We start from the raw sequence: 13,677 nt of genomic DNA on the forward strand, positions 1-13,677 counted from the left end.
GGGAAAAAATAAACAGTTTTACATTCTTTTTATCATCCAACATTTGTAATTTTTCTAAATCAGCATACAAACAGGATTTACAACAAAGTAGAATAATGACAAGTTCTTGGTGAAAGTGGCTCTTTTGCTAATGAACAGGCACTGAAAATAAAAGAGCCCCAATCATTTTTTCTTACACTGAAATTATGTAAAGAATAACATATTTTAAATATAAAAAGAAATAACTAAAAGCTTAATTCTATAGACTTAAATTAGCCTTCCCCCATGGTCTTTCATAATTTATGATCCTCTATGTAAGTCTTATAAAACCTAAGAACAGACCTATTGTTTAAATCCTACTTCAGGGCAGACCCGGTGGCGCAGCAGTTTAGCGCCGCCTGCAGCCCAGGGAGTGATCCTGGAGACCCTGGATCGAGTCCCGCATCGGGCTCTCTGTATGATGCCTGCTTCTCCCTCTGCCTCGCTCTCTCTCTGTCTCTATGAATAAATAAATAAAATCTTAAAAAATAAATAAATAAAAATAGGGGATCCCTGGGTGGCTCAGCAGTTTAGCGCCTGCCTTTGGCCAGGGCGTGATCCAGGAGTCCCGGGATCGAGTCCCGCAATCGGGCTCCCAGCATGGAGCCTGCTTTTCCCTCTGCCTGTGTCTCTGCCTCTCTCTCTCTCTATGTCTCTCATGAATAAATAAATAAAATCTTTTAAAAATATAAAAATAAAAATAAAATAAAATAAAAATAAAATTAAAAAATAAATCCTACTTCAGTTCAAACTGTAGGTCATGACATGAGAAGTAAAGGCATCTCTATGGTGCTGTGATGTGCTAAATATTTTATGTAACAAGTTATTTGATCCTCATGATAATCTTAGGATGAATCTTAGCTCAAGTTTAAAGATAAATGTCCATACCCACTAGTTGAACATAAAAACAAAAAACAAACAAAAGTGTTAAAGAGGATGTGGAGCAATTCGACCCCTTGTACACTGGTGGTGGGAATGAAAAATGAGGCAGCCTCTATGGAAAACAAATGGCAGTTCCTCAATAAGTTAAACCCATAATTACAGTATGAGCCAGGAATTCCACTCCTAGGTATTGCCAATGGCTGGGGGTTTTTTTTGTGGGAGTAGGAGAGTGATACAGTGAGTAGTAGTAGGAAGCAACTGCTCAATGAGTATGGGGTTGCCCTTTGGGGTGACAAAAATGTTTTAGAACTTTCAGTAACTAGATAGCTGCACAGCACTGTGAATGTATTTACTGCCACCAAACTATACGTTTTAAAATAGTTAAAATGGCACACCTTATGTGTATTTGACCACAACTTTAAATGGGGGAGGAAGTGTCTTCAGTGAGTTCCTGAAAAGCAAAGGCTCAGATGAAAATGCTGAGGGAGTGCTTTCAACAGAAAGTCCAAGAAATGGGTAAGGCAAGAAAGCCAAAGGTGCAGTTGAAGTATAATCTCATCCTGATCCCACAGTGAACTATGGAGTCTAAATGACCATGCACTCATATCCCATAAAAGTCAGTCACTGGCTACAGGTGACCTACCCATGCCCTGAGGAAGCAGGGAAACAGTATGTCCTAGGCACCTCTGGTAAGTCAGCTCCCAATAATTTTGTGGAGGTGTTTTCTGCTAAGAGCTGTCAGTCACCAGGTCTACAGGTGAGGGATGGGCAAATACCCATCCAGGTAAAAGGATCTGGGTATGGCACCAACAGCAGCTACTATGAGGAGGAAAACTGAAGACCAAGAAACTTGACTTATCTAGGATCACACAGCAAATACAATCACAGCAAGGGACTTACTCTTTTTCATCTCATAATTCATGCTCTTCCAATCTAGCTTTGCAGAATTTCAACCCATTAAAACACAATGGTAAATTCATTTTGTCTGTCTGCTGCTTATCCCTTTACGTTTTTCTTAATATTTTGAGGTTTTGTTTTACTGGTACAGTACTTTGTTTTGTTTTGCTGACAGAGGGTGAGGAGATGATTCCCTAAGCTCTGCTGAAGTGGCCTTTGTGTTAGTTCTGGTCCCTACCTAGCAAACTCCTAGTTCACATCACAGCATCTGGCAGAAGTGCTTGCTGCCAATCAGGACTCCCTCGCACCCTGTTCAGAGCTAGATTCTAAATAATGTTTGCAAGACTATCTCCTTTTTAAATAACCTTGTGCCTGATAGCAAGAAATCAATTGGGTTTATCCATCTTTGTATTACTGATATATGGCACCTGCTAGAAAGCTGATAAAACCTTGTTCAATTAAATGCTACAGGCATACCTCATTTTATTGTGCTTCACTTTATTGCACCTGGCACTGCATTTTTTATAATTCGAAGGTTTGTGGCAACTCTGTGTTGAGCAAGTCTGGGGCGCCATTTTTACAAAAGCACTTGCTCACTTTGTGTTTCTGTGTAATGTTTTGGTAATTCTTAAAAGATTTCAGACTTTCTCATTACTATTATACTTGTTATGGTGATTTGTGATCTGTGATTACAACTCACTGAGAACTAAAATGATGGTTAGCATTTTTTAGCAATAAATAATTTTTTATTTAGGTGTGTACTTCCTTAAGATATACTGCTACTGCACACTTAAAAGACTACAGTATAATGTAAACACAACTTTTATAAAGACTAGGAAGCCAAAATATTCATTTGATCCACTTTATTGTGATATTCACTTTGTTGCAGTGGCCTGGAACCAAACCCACAGTATCTCCAAGGTATGCCTATACTTTGTTTTAATATAACTAAAAAGGAACTAAAGTATAGACACTTTTCTTTAACTTTGTATTCATTCAAGTAGATTTCATTATTTATTGTAGAAAAGTTGCATAAATCTCCTGCTACAAGGCAAATGACCGCCCACACACTACAGATCAGGATCTAGAGTCACTTGCATCAACTGGATGCTACGTAAATGGAAAAAATATATATACTTTTATCCATTTATATGTATAAATACCAACATCTAATAATTACATTTCACTTGGAATAGATTACAAGACATTTAATACTGCTTTCTACAGGAAAATGTTACAGATAAAAGTAACTTCTCTCTACCCACCCACCCAAATTAAAGAGCTGTAATTTTGAAAAACAATTTAGCACTGTGAGGAATTTTATTTTAAATAATTTAAAGGAAAGATAAATTACCAGAATAATTAGTCAATAATTATGCTGAAAAAGAGACACTTTCAATGTAATTAAATCCAAAAAAACTAAACATATTCAATTTTTCCACTATTTTATCATTATGTTTAGCATTAATGATACCATTTGCTATTCCGAGTATTCCATTGCTCTAAAATGGTAGTATCATTTTCCTAAAACTAAATAGACTATTAACAGAAGCTATTTCAAAGCTATACCAACAGACCTCAGAAAGTTTCTTTTAAAAAGTTCCTAACAAGAAAGGCCAAGAAGGAAGGTAATTAGGAGAAAAAAAGAAAAAAACCAACATTCAAACTGAAAGCAGAAAAACACAAACAGAAAAGCTTCCCAGGTGTTTGTTTTTAGTTGTAGAGTCTATTAACCAAATCATTTTAATAGGTAAAAATGTCAAAAAGATCTTAGAAAGTGAACGACGTCAACTACACCAAGTTTTCCTTTTATTTTTTTTTTTAATGTAACCAATGGTACAAAATCGTCTCCTGTCTATAACATACTTAACCATTAAAATGCACTTGAGCCCTATAAAAACACAAATGACAGGGGAAGTCAACAAGCTGAAATTCTTATTCCTAGAAATTCTTATTCCTAGCTGAAATTCTTATTCCAATGGAAACACTGAGAGCAAAGGCAGCATGGATTCCATTACTATTATTAAATCCATAGCCTGATCTTTCGACTCTCAACACATTTCAATGGAAATCACTACTGACTAGGCTTCTTCAAGATTTTGTATTTGCTTGTTTGCTTTTCAAGGACAAGTCCAAGAATTATGGAAGCAATATTTATCTTTAAGTATAAAGCCTGGAAAATAATATGGCTAATCATGGCCCATAGATATTTCCAAACTAAGACTCAAGGCTACCTCTATTTTTTAAAGTAGAAATACCAGCTTTTAGCCATAAATAAGAACCAAGAGCATTCACATTACTGGAACATAATTCATTTTATATCACCACCTGCAATTATAAATAATCTTTTGAAAAAATACATATCATGGTCTTTTCATACCAGCTCCAATATAACTGCAATGTTTATTGTTTCCATGCATTATTTACTGCACTTCATGGTTTAGTGCTATGACAGAAAAAGTATATATGATTTGTCAGATTTTGAATTTATTAATAAAAACCTTTCACAAATATATTCACCTCAATTCAGTTGGATAAGTCTATTCTAACAATGCTTAACAAAATGTCCACTCAGTTTGTTTATGAACAGAACTACATGAACATAAACTTCAACTTCCATCAGTGGTTTTAGAGTTCACTTTCCTTCTATCATTTTCTTTCATTCAGACTCTCTTTCAACTAAGAAAACCTCCCTGACCCCTCTAATAATGCATCCTCAACACTACTACCAGATCATTCTACACCTGTATCAGGTCACTTCCCTCCTCAAAAAAAAGTAATAATGGCTCCCCTTAGTTTTGAACATAAAGTTCAATCAACTTAAATAGCCTAACAAATAAGGCCCTTCTTGATTAATCTCTGTCTACCTTTCCAGACTGGCCATTTTTCACCCAACTTTGCCCCAACACCTTAGAATTGAGTACAATTCACAAAATGCTGTAAGCTGCTCCATGTGGTCTTGGTCCTTAACATTCCTTCTTGTATCTCCCTCCTCTTGCCTTTCCTACCTACAGGTGTTGAATCAACGCCTAACAGTCCTTCAAATTCAGCTAATTTTCACCAATTCTGAATAACTTTCACTGAATTCATCAATCTGGTTGAAATTTTCCACCATATCTAGTATCATGTATATACTTCATGTTTATATGTCATAGTATTCAACACACAATATTACATTCATTGACTTATTTGCGTGTTCCAAATAGTTCAATATTAATTCATTTCCCTTGTGAACTACGCTTTAACTCTGTAATCCCAGCACTAACATAGAGCTTAATACATAGTGCTTAATAAATGCTGCTAGAATGAACAAATGAGTGAGTGATACTAAACTTTTAAATTCCATATTTTAAGATAATGCTATATATATAAAATTGTTGTAAAAAAGGTTGTGACATCTGGTTTCCAGTCTGACATGTAAACAGGTTGGAAGGCGTCACTCCCTTCCTAAAAATAAGAAAAAAGCTACACAAACTGAAAATCAACCACTCTTAAATCCATCAGAGAATTGAGATCACAGGGCAAACCAATGTGATAAACACTGATGGAGACTGACAAATGAATACAGAGTTACAGCTTCCCAAAAGCAGAACCCCTAACTGGAACCAGGTAGGAACACTTAAAGGGTAAGTATTCATTAACTGCTAAAAATTAAGCATGGACTAGCAGAAAAGACAGAAACTCAAGGTAGTCCAGCTTTAGATGGGGGAAGGGGGGATCTATACACTATTTTATCTTCCAGATACCTACCATGTTCTCAGGGTGAATACCAAGGAAAAATCCCCTTCAGAAGGGGAAAGGGGAAAGTAATCATTTTGAAAAAGCTCCAGAGTATTCTGTTCTGCTAAACAAAAGAGCCCTTAGAGGGAACTATTTACCAAAACCTAAACCACTTGCAATACACCAAGACTGACTGTCCTAGAGAAAGAAAAACACTTAACTCCAGCACTCAACAGTCTTTGGAATAGGAGAAGGGAAATCTCCAACTCCAGCCTCATCTAGCCTTCACATGGAGAAACAAAAATACTCAACCCCTGCTCCTCTAGCCTTCCTACTTAACCCAGTGTGAGGTGAGAAGAGAGGGAAGGAGAATAAGAGAAGCACTTACAAAAGTCACAGACTCACTGAAAGACTAAAAACTAATCACAGAATTACACTACACTTCCCCTTCTGCCACCACTACTACCACATAAATCAGCTTTTTGCACAATAAGAGTAGAGCTGAAAGACCCAAAAGCCTCAGACTCTATCTACTTAAGAAAGAGTCTCAAGGGAACTTCAATGCCAACAGGAGAAACAAAAACAAGAACACTCAGAAAACTTTTGTCTCTGACACTATTGCTACAGCAACAGAATCATGGCCTAACTCCTAGCCAGATAAACATAGACATTTCATACTGAAAGCCTACCTACCTGTTTCTTTTATCTGACTTTCAACAAAAAATTACAAGAGATGCTAATTAGGCAAAACATTAATCTGAAGAATTAAAGCAAGAATCAGAACCAGACTCAGATATGTCAGAAATTTAAAAATCAGACTAAAATTTACATGAACTAAACTAGTATGCTATAGGCTCTCATGGAACAAGTAGACATCAAGTGAGAACATGGGTAATGTAAGCAAAGAGAAGAAAATACTAAAATAAATTAAAAATCTAAAAAGAAAAGCTAAAAAATAAAATCAAAACACTGTAAAAATAAAATGAATGGGCTCATCAGCAGATTGAACATGGTAGCGGGAAGAATCACAGAGCTTGAAGATATGTCAATAAACTTCCAAAACTGAAAGGTAAAAGGAAAAAAGAATAAAAAAAGAAAAGAATTATTCAAGAACTGTGGGAAAATTACCCAAAAAGCAATATACATGTAATAGTACAACCAAAGGTAGAAGAAAACAGAAAAGGAAAGAAGAAATAGTTGAAATAAAAATGGTTGGGAATTTTCCAAAATTAAGGACAGACACCAAACCACAAATCCAGGAAGTTCAGAAAGAACCAAGTAGGATAAACACCAAAATACTGACACCTCGGCATATCATATTCACACTGTAGAAAATCTTGAAAGAAGCCAGGAAAATAACACACATGCCTTACCTATAGGTCAAAGTAGTCAAAGTAAGAATTGCACTGGACTTCTCTTTAGAAACTAAGCAAGAAAGAAAAAAGATGAATTAAATATTTGAAGTGTTGAAAGAAAAAAACCCACTTAGAATTCTGTGTCCAGCAAACTTATTCTTCAAAAGTAGAGAAATAAAACTCTCTCTCTCTCTCACTCTCTCTCTAATCCATCATCAGTAAACCTGCCTTGCAAAAATTGTTAAAAGAAATTCTTCAAAGAGAAAGAAAATGATATGTCAGAAACACAGATCTATATAAAAAAAAGGGACAGTATTAGACAAGGTATATATAAAGGTAAAATAAACTTTTATTTAAAAAAATTTTTATTTTATCTATTAATAATTGATATAACAAGTCACAGCTTGATCAAAATAATAACAGCAACAATGGACTCAATGTTTATAGCTTACAGATAAATGAATGACAGCAAGGTTTTATAAGGAGGGAATACTCTTTTATAAGATATTTGCACTACATAAGAAACTATGTACTGTTATTTCAAATTGGAGTTGGATTAGTTTTAAGTGCATATTCTAAACTCTAGAGTAGCCACTAAAAAAGTTTTTTTAAAAAGGGAAGAAAAGTTTAACTGATATGTTAAGGAAGGAAAGAAGATACAATCATATAAGTGCTCAATTAATACCAGGAAGAAATTTTAAAAGTGAGTAACTCTTCCCCCAAAAAGAAACAAAAACAGGGCAATAATAGGTAATAGCTGCAAGTACAGTAGATATTAATCCAACTATATCAAAAGAAGTGTTTAGAGAGACTGATCTAATTGTATGCATGTATTAGAAAAGAAGAAAGATCTAAAATCAGAAATCTAAGCTTTCACCTTAGGAAAATAGATAAAGGACAAATTAAATTCAAAATAGGCAGAAGAGGGATCCCTGGGTGGCGCAGCGGTTTGGCGCCTGCCTTTGGCCCAGGGCGTGATCCTGGAGACCCGGGATCGAATCCCACGTCAGGCTCCCGGTGCATGGAGCCTGCTTCTCCCTCTGCCTGTGTCTCTGCCTCTCTCTCTCTCTCTCTCTCTGTGACTATCATAAATTAAAAAAAAAAAAAAAAAAAAAAAAAAAAAAAAAAAAAAAAAAAAATAGGCAGAAGAAATAATAAAACTTCAAACCAAAATTAAAGCAAGTGAAAATGGGAAATCAACAGAACTGACGAAACCAAAAGCTGGTTTTCTGAAACAAATAAATTTGTAAACCTCTAGTCAGATCAAGAACTAAATAGTGAAAGGGAATAAAGGAGAAAGGAGAAAAACTGAGTGGGAAATATCAGAAAGGGAGACAAAACATGAGAGACTCCTAACTCTGGGAAATGAACAAGGGGTGGTAGAAAGGGAGGTGGGTGGGGGGTGGGGTAACTGGGTGACGGGCACTGAGGGAGGCACTTGATGGGATGAGCACTGGGTGTTATTCTATATGTTGGCAAATTGAACACCAATAAAAAAAATAAAATAAGAAAAAAGAAGATATAAATTACATGGGAAATGAAAGAGGGGGCATCACTACTTATCCCTTGGATATTTAAAAGGATAACAAAGAAACACTATAAACAACTCCATGCCCAAAATTTGAAAATGCAGATAAAGAGACCAATTGCTTAAACGATACAGCTATCAAAACTTAAAGCAAAGAGTAGATAACCTAATTAAGTCTACATCTATTTTCAGAATTGAATAAATAAGTAATAACCTTATAGAACAGAAAGCACCAGGCCAAGACACCTTCACTGGGAAATTCTAACAAACATTTAAGGAAGAAATTCTCCACAACTCTCTACAATCTGATACTGACAGAACACTTCCTAACTCATTCTCTGAACAGCACCCTAATACCGAAAGCAAAGACATTACAAATAAGGAAAACTACAAAATAGTATCTTTCATGAACATAGATACAAAAAAATCCTTCACAAAATATTAGCAAATCAAATCCAGTAACGTATAAAAAGAATTACATGAGATTATAAAATAAGATTTATTCTAGGTATGAGAGGCTCATTCAACATTTAAAAATCAACTGATATAATCCATCACATCAATGGGCTGAAGAAGAAAGGTGGTATATTCCTTTCAATAGATAAGGAAAAAGCATCTGACAAGATTCAATACCATTCATGATAAAAAATTCTCAGCAAACTAGAAATAGAGGGCAACTTCCTCAAATTGATAAAGAACACTGGCAAAAACCCTACAGCTAATGTCATACCTCACGGTGACAAACTAGATGTTTTCCTAGTAAGATCAGTAACAAGGCAAGGATATTCTCTTTCACCATTCCTATTCAACATAACAGAAGTTCTGGTTGATAAAATAAGCTAAGGAAAGAAAATAAAAGGAATGAAGATTGGAAAGAAAGAAAGAAAGCTATCTTTGCTCACACATGAGATGAACATCTATGCAGAATATTGCAAAGACTCAACAAAATATTCCTAGAAATAACAGGTAATTAGTAGTAAAGCTGTAGAATACAAGGTCAGTATATGAAAACCAATTACTTTCCTAAATACCACCAATCAATAATTGGAACTTGAAACTTATGAAGTTATATTGCCATAAAAAATGAATATTTAGGTATTAATCTAAAAAAATATGTAGAAGATTCATATGATGTAAACTACATAACTCTGATGAGTGCAATTAAAGAAGACCTAGAAGATCTAAATAAATGTTTTCACTGACCAGAAGAAAACTTTGTTAAGATGTCAGTTTTCTGCAACTGGATATACAGATTCAATGCAATCCCAATGAAAATCCCAACAAGTTACTTTACGAAATAACAAACTAACAAACTGATATTCTATCACTGTAACATAATAAAGCTCTACTATTCAAGACAGTGTGATAGTGGCAAAAGAGCAGACATTTAAATCAATGGAACAGAACAGAGAGCACAGAAACAGACTCACGCAAATATAGTCAACTGATCTTTGTTAAAGGCTTGAACTACTGCTGGAAGAGAAATAAATAACCAAGTGTCCATCAACAAATATATGTATAAACAAAATGCGGCATATACAGAACTCTTAACTAAATACAAAATGATAAATTAAAAATAGAACATGTATCTCACAAGTACCTCTGCTTATAGTGGCAAATAAGCATATGAAAAGACACTGAACATCATTTATCATTGAGGAATCGCAAAATTTAAAAAAAGAGGAGGTACCATTATACATCTATTAGAATGGCTAAAAGCCACACAGGGAGAATAGCAAACCCTGGCAATAATGTGGAGCAACAGGAGCTATCATTCATTACTGGCAGGAATGCAAAATGACACAGTCACTTTGGACAACAGTTTGGCAATTTCCTACAAAGCTAAATCTTTGGTTTGGTTAGGTATTACCAAACTATCTAGCAATCATATTCATAAGTATTTACTCAAATGAACTGAAAACATGTCTATGCTGAAACCTACACTTACATTTACAGCAGCTTTATTCATAATTGACAGAACCTGGAAGCAACCAAGATGTCCTTCTACAGTTGGATAAACTGTGTCTCTCATGAATAAATAAATAAAATCTTTTAAAAAAAAAAGGTTAATTTTCCTAATAAATGAATATTATAATTTTAAATGCCAAAACTATTTTTATTAATTTTTTAAAGATTTATTTATTTATTCATAAGAGACACAGAATGAGAGAGAGAGGCAGAGACATAGGCAGAGGGAGAAGCAGGCATTTCATAAGGAGCCTGATGAGGGACTTGATCCCAGATCCTGGGATCATGATCTGAGCCAAAGGCAGGCGCCCAATCACTGAGCCACCCAGGCGTCCCTATTTTTTTTATTAACTTTAGATGAAAATCTTCCCTACATAAATTTTAAATATTTTTTTTATCTTTTTAAATAAAGTATGCTTAATAGAATGTTCCTCTTGCTGTAACACAGTGATTCCTTTAAAAATCTATTAAGGTAGATGGGACAGTCTGAACTCCCATTAATGACCCTGTATGATGCTTTTGAGTCTCTGTATATTAGATTTTCATGTTTCGTTCCCAGACAGGTTATTCTTAATACTAACACTGATTTGTACAACTTGTTTATAATAAGTACTAGAGCAGGGAAAAGTATAAAAACAATCATATTAAAACTTTATCATAAATGAGGGCAAACAGGCAATGATCAGAACTTATAAGGGAGAAAGAAGAGAGGAACATTGCTCCTTTGTGATTAAATTATATGAGATTTGGGATACATGGGTGGCTCAGCGGTTGCGCATCTGCCTTTGGCTCAGGGCGTGATCCCAGAGTTCTGGAATCGAGTCCTGCATCAGGCTTCCTGCATGGAGACTGCTTCTCCCTCTGCCTATGTCTCTGCCTCTCTCTCTGCCTCTCTTCTCTCTGTGTCTCTCATGAATAAATAAAATATTTTTTAAAAAATTGTATGAGATTTATGTAATAATTTTTCAACTGTTTGATCCTTAGCTGTGTAATACCTGGAATTGCTTAAAATGTTCATAAAATAAGGTGTTCAATAACTGAATTGTAAACTCTTGCTTAAAGCTATCTCATTTCTATATAACTCATTTATTTAAAGCCTAAAATATCAATACATTACAGGTCTTAAATTCAGATCAGAATATGGGTCCATTTGCTCTTTACCGGTTTTTAAAAAAGATACTTTCCCTGTTCAGTTGTTGTAATCAGTAGCAGCAGCCAATAAATAATACTCAGTCTACCTAATATAGATGAATCTTTAGAGAACTAATTTAATTTGGATATTATGTCCAATAATGGGTGCAATGAATGTTCTGGAGTAGAATACCAAAAATAATCCTTTTTTCTACTCAGATTTAAATTCAATATAAATGGAAAACAGGGAAAATAGCTCATCACAATCACTACTAAAATTTCTTCACATCTTTCTTATTAGTGATGAACTAAATTAAATATTGAGATTTATGATAATGTGGGAATAGTCTATAATCAAGATTTATTTAGATTCCAACCTTATCCCTAAAAGGATCTCAGAGTGCCTTATAAAACTATTCACAATATATAATTACATGATCAAGATGAAAATGCCCTGTTTAAACACAGTTTACAAGATATACACATGTGATCTTTAATATAATAAACTAAAAACAGAAAAAACAAGTTTTTTATAAATAAGAAAGAATTCTATTATAACATGTATATTAAAAGTTTGATCATTATTTCAAACTCTTCTTGCTTGTTTCATAAAAGAGGCTATCCACTGGCCACAGATCTCTGTATATAAAGTGTAGGTGGCAGGAGTGAGCAAACTCTGGCTGCCTATTTATGTATATACAAGGTTTTACTGGAGCACAGCCAAGCCCATTCATTTATTTATTGTCTAATTTACTTATTGTCTGCTTTCAGACTACAATGGCAGAATTGATTGGTAGACAGAAACCTTATGGCCTATAAAGCCAAAAATATATTCTATCTGGCCCTCTCGTACAGACCACTGACAGGGTATTAACTAGTATGACACAGATTCAGGATAAATAATTTGCATAGAAATAGAGATAATAGGCCTCTCCTCATTAAAATATTTCTTGACAGAAAATAATACTATAAGCAAGTTAACAGCAGTGGTACAATTCAGTAATAATTTTTTTAACGTGAATGTAAAAAGTAAAACCATTAACTAAAATCTAAAATTACGAAGTATAGCCTAGGCTAATCATACAGTTTCATTTTTTAAAGCTGACTATAGGAATAAATAAAATTTCAAGTTGAAGTAAAATCTCTATATACCTTTTCCACAAAATGCTTCACCTTTCAGAACTCACTAAGGTGAAAAGTAGTAAAATGAATGCCTGTATACCCTTTGCCAGGATTCACCAATTATTAATGTTTTGCCACATTTGTTTTACTTACTTATTTGCATCTGACTTCATGAAAATAATTCCTCATGCACCTCTTTTAAGAATAAGGGTATTTTCCTCTATATGTGCAATAACATTATCACATTTAATAAATATTCCATAGTATCATCAATATCAGGCCATATTCAAGCTGCCCCAAATATCTCACATTTGGATGCTCTTTTTAAAACCTAGCATCCTGTCAGGATTCACATATATGACCAATTTCGGAGAGGCAAGAGCCAATTCTTTCTTTCAACAGTCTTTTTGTGTATACTATGTTCTCTCTTCGTTCTATAAACTTTTTCTCTGGAAAAGCTGTAGGAACACAATTTCCCCAGTGCTTTCCTGGCAGAACCATTTAGCAATGAAAGGGTATCCTGATAAAAGTGGGAAGGAAATTGAAATTCCAATTATCTTGGTAGATTCTGTTTTCCCTATAAAAAGTATCTAGAATGAAACTGTAATCTTATCTTGGTTACAATTTTTATATATTCCCAGCCAAACTGAGGGATTATCAAAAGTCTTATGACCAACTGCCTGCTGGGACTCAAGAACTTTTAATATTATCATGCTTAAAAAGAATTATGAGTAATTATCCAAATCATCATTTTATTAAAAAAACACATCATTTTATAAAAATCTAAGAGTGTTTCCACTGGTCAGATTACATTTTATAAAAGTTTAAAAGAGTGCTTTTATTGGTCACCAACAAACCCAGTTTCAGAACACTAAACATATTCTTTTGTAAATGTATAGTCAATTTTATATAGTTTACTAAAATGAATAAAGTTTTAATCATCTCATAAAGACTAGACAGCTTGCATTTAGAAGTTGACTTCTTTGGCAATTTTTTTATGCTTTCAAGCTTTCACTAAAGTGTAACACATTTTGAATAACATCTTATATCAATATT

At 34.2% G+C, this 13,677-nt stretch overlaps 1 protein-coding gene across 13 annotated transcripts in view; it reads right to left on the reverse strand.

The window, feature by feature from the left end:
• SUPT3H (SPT3 homolog, SAGA and STAGA complex component) overlaps nt 1–13,677 on the reverse strand; it is a 605,022-nt gene that overhangs the window by 529,135 nt on the left and 62,210 nt on the right. The gene's annotated exons all lie outside the window — the stretch shown is intronic.

This window comes from Canis lupus, chromosome 12 (genome assembly GCF_003254725.2).
Source record: "Canis lupus dingo isolate Sandy chromosome 12, ASM325472v2, whole genome shotgun sequence".
Lineage (NCBI taxonomy): Eukaryota > Metazoa > Chordata > Mammalia > Carnivora > Canidae > Canis > Canis lupus.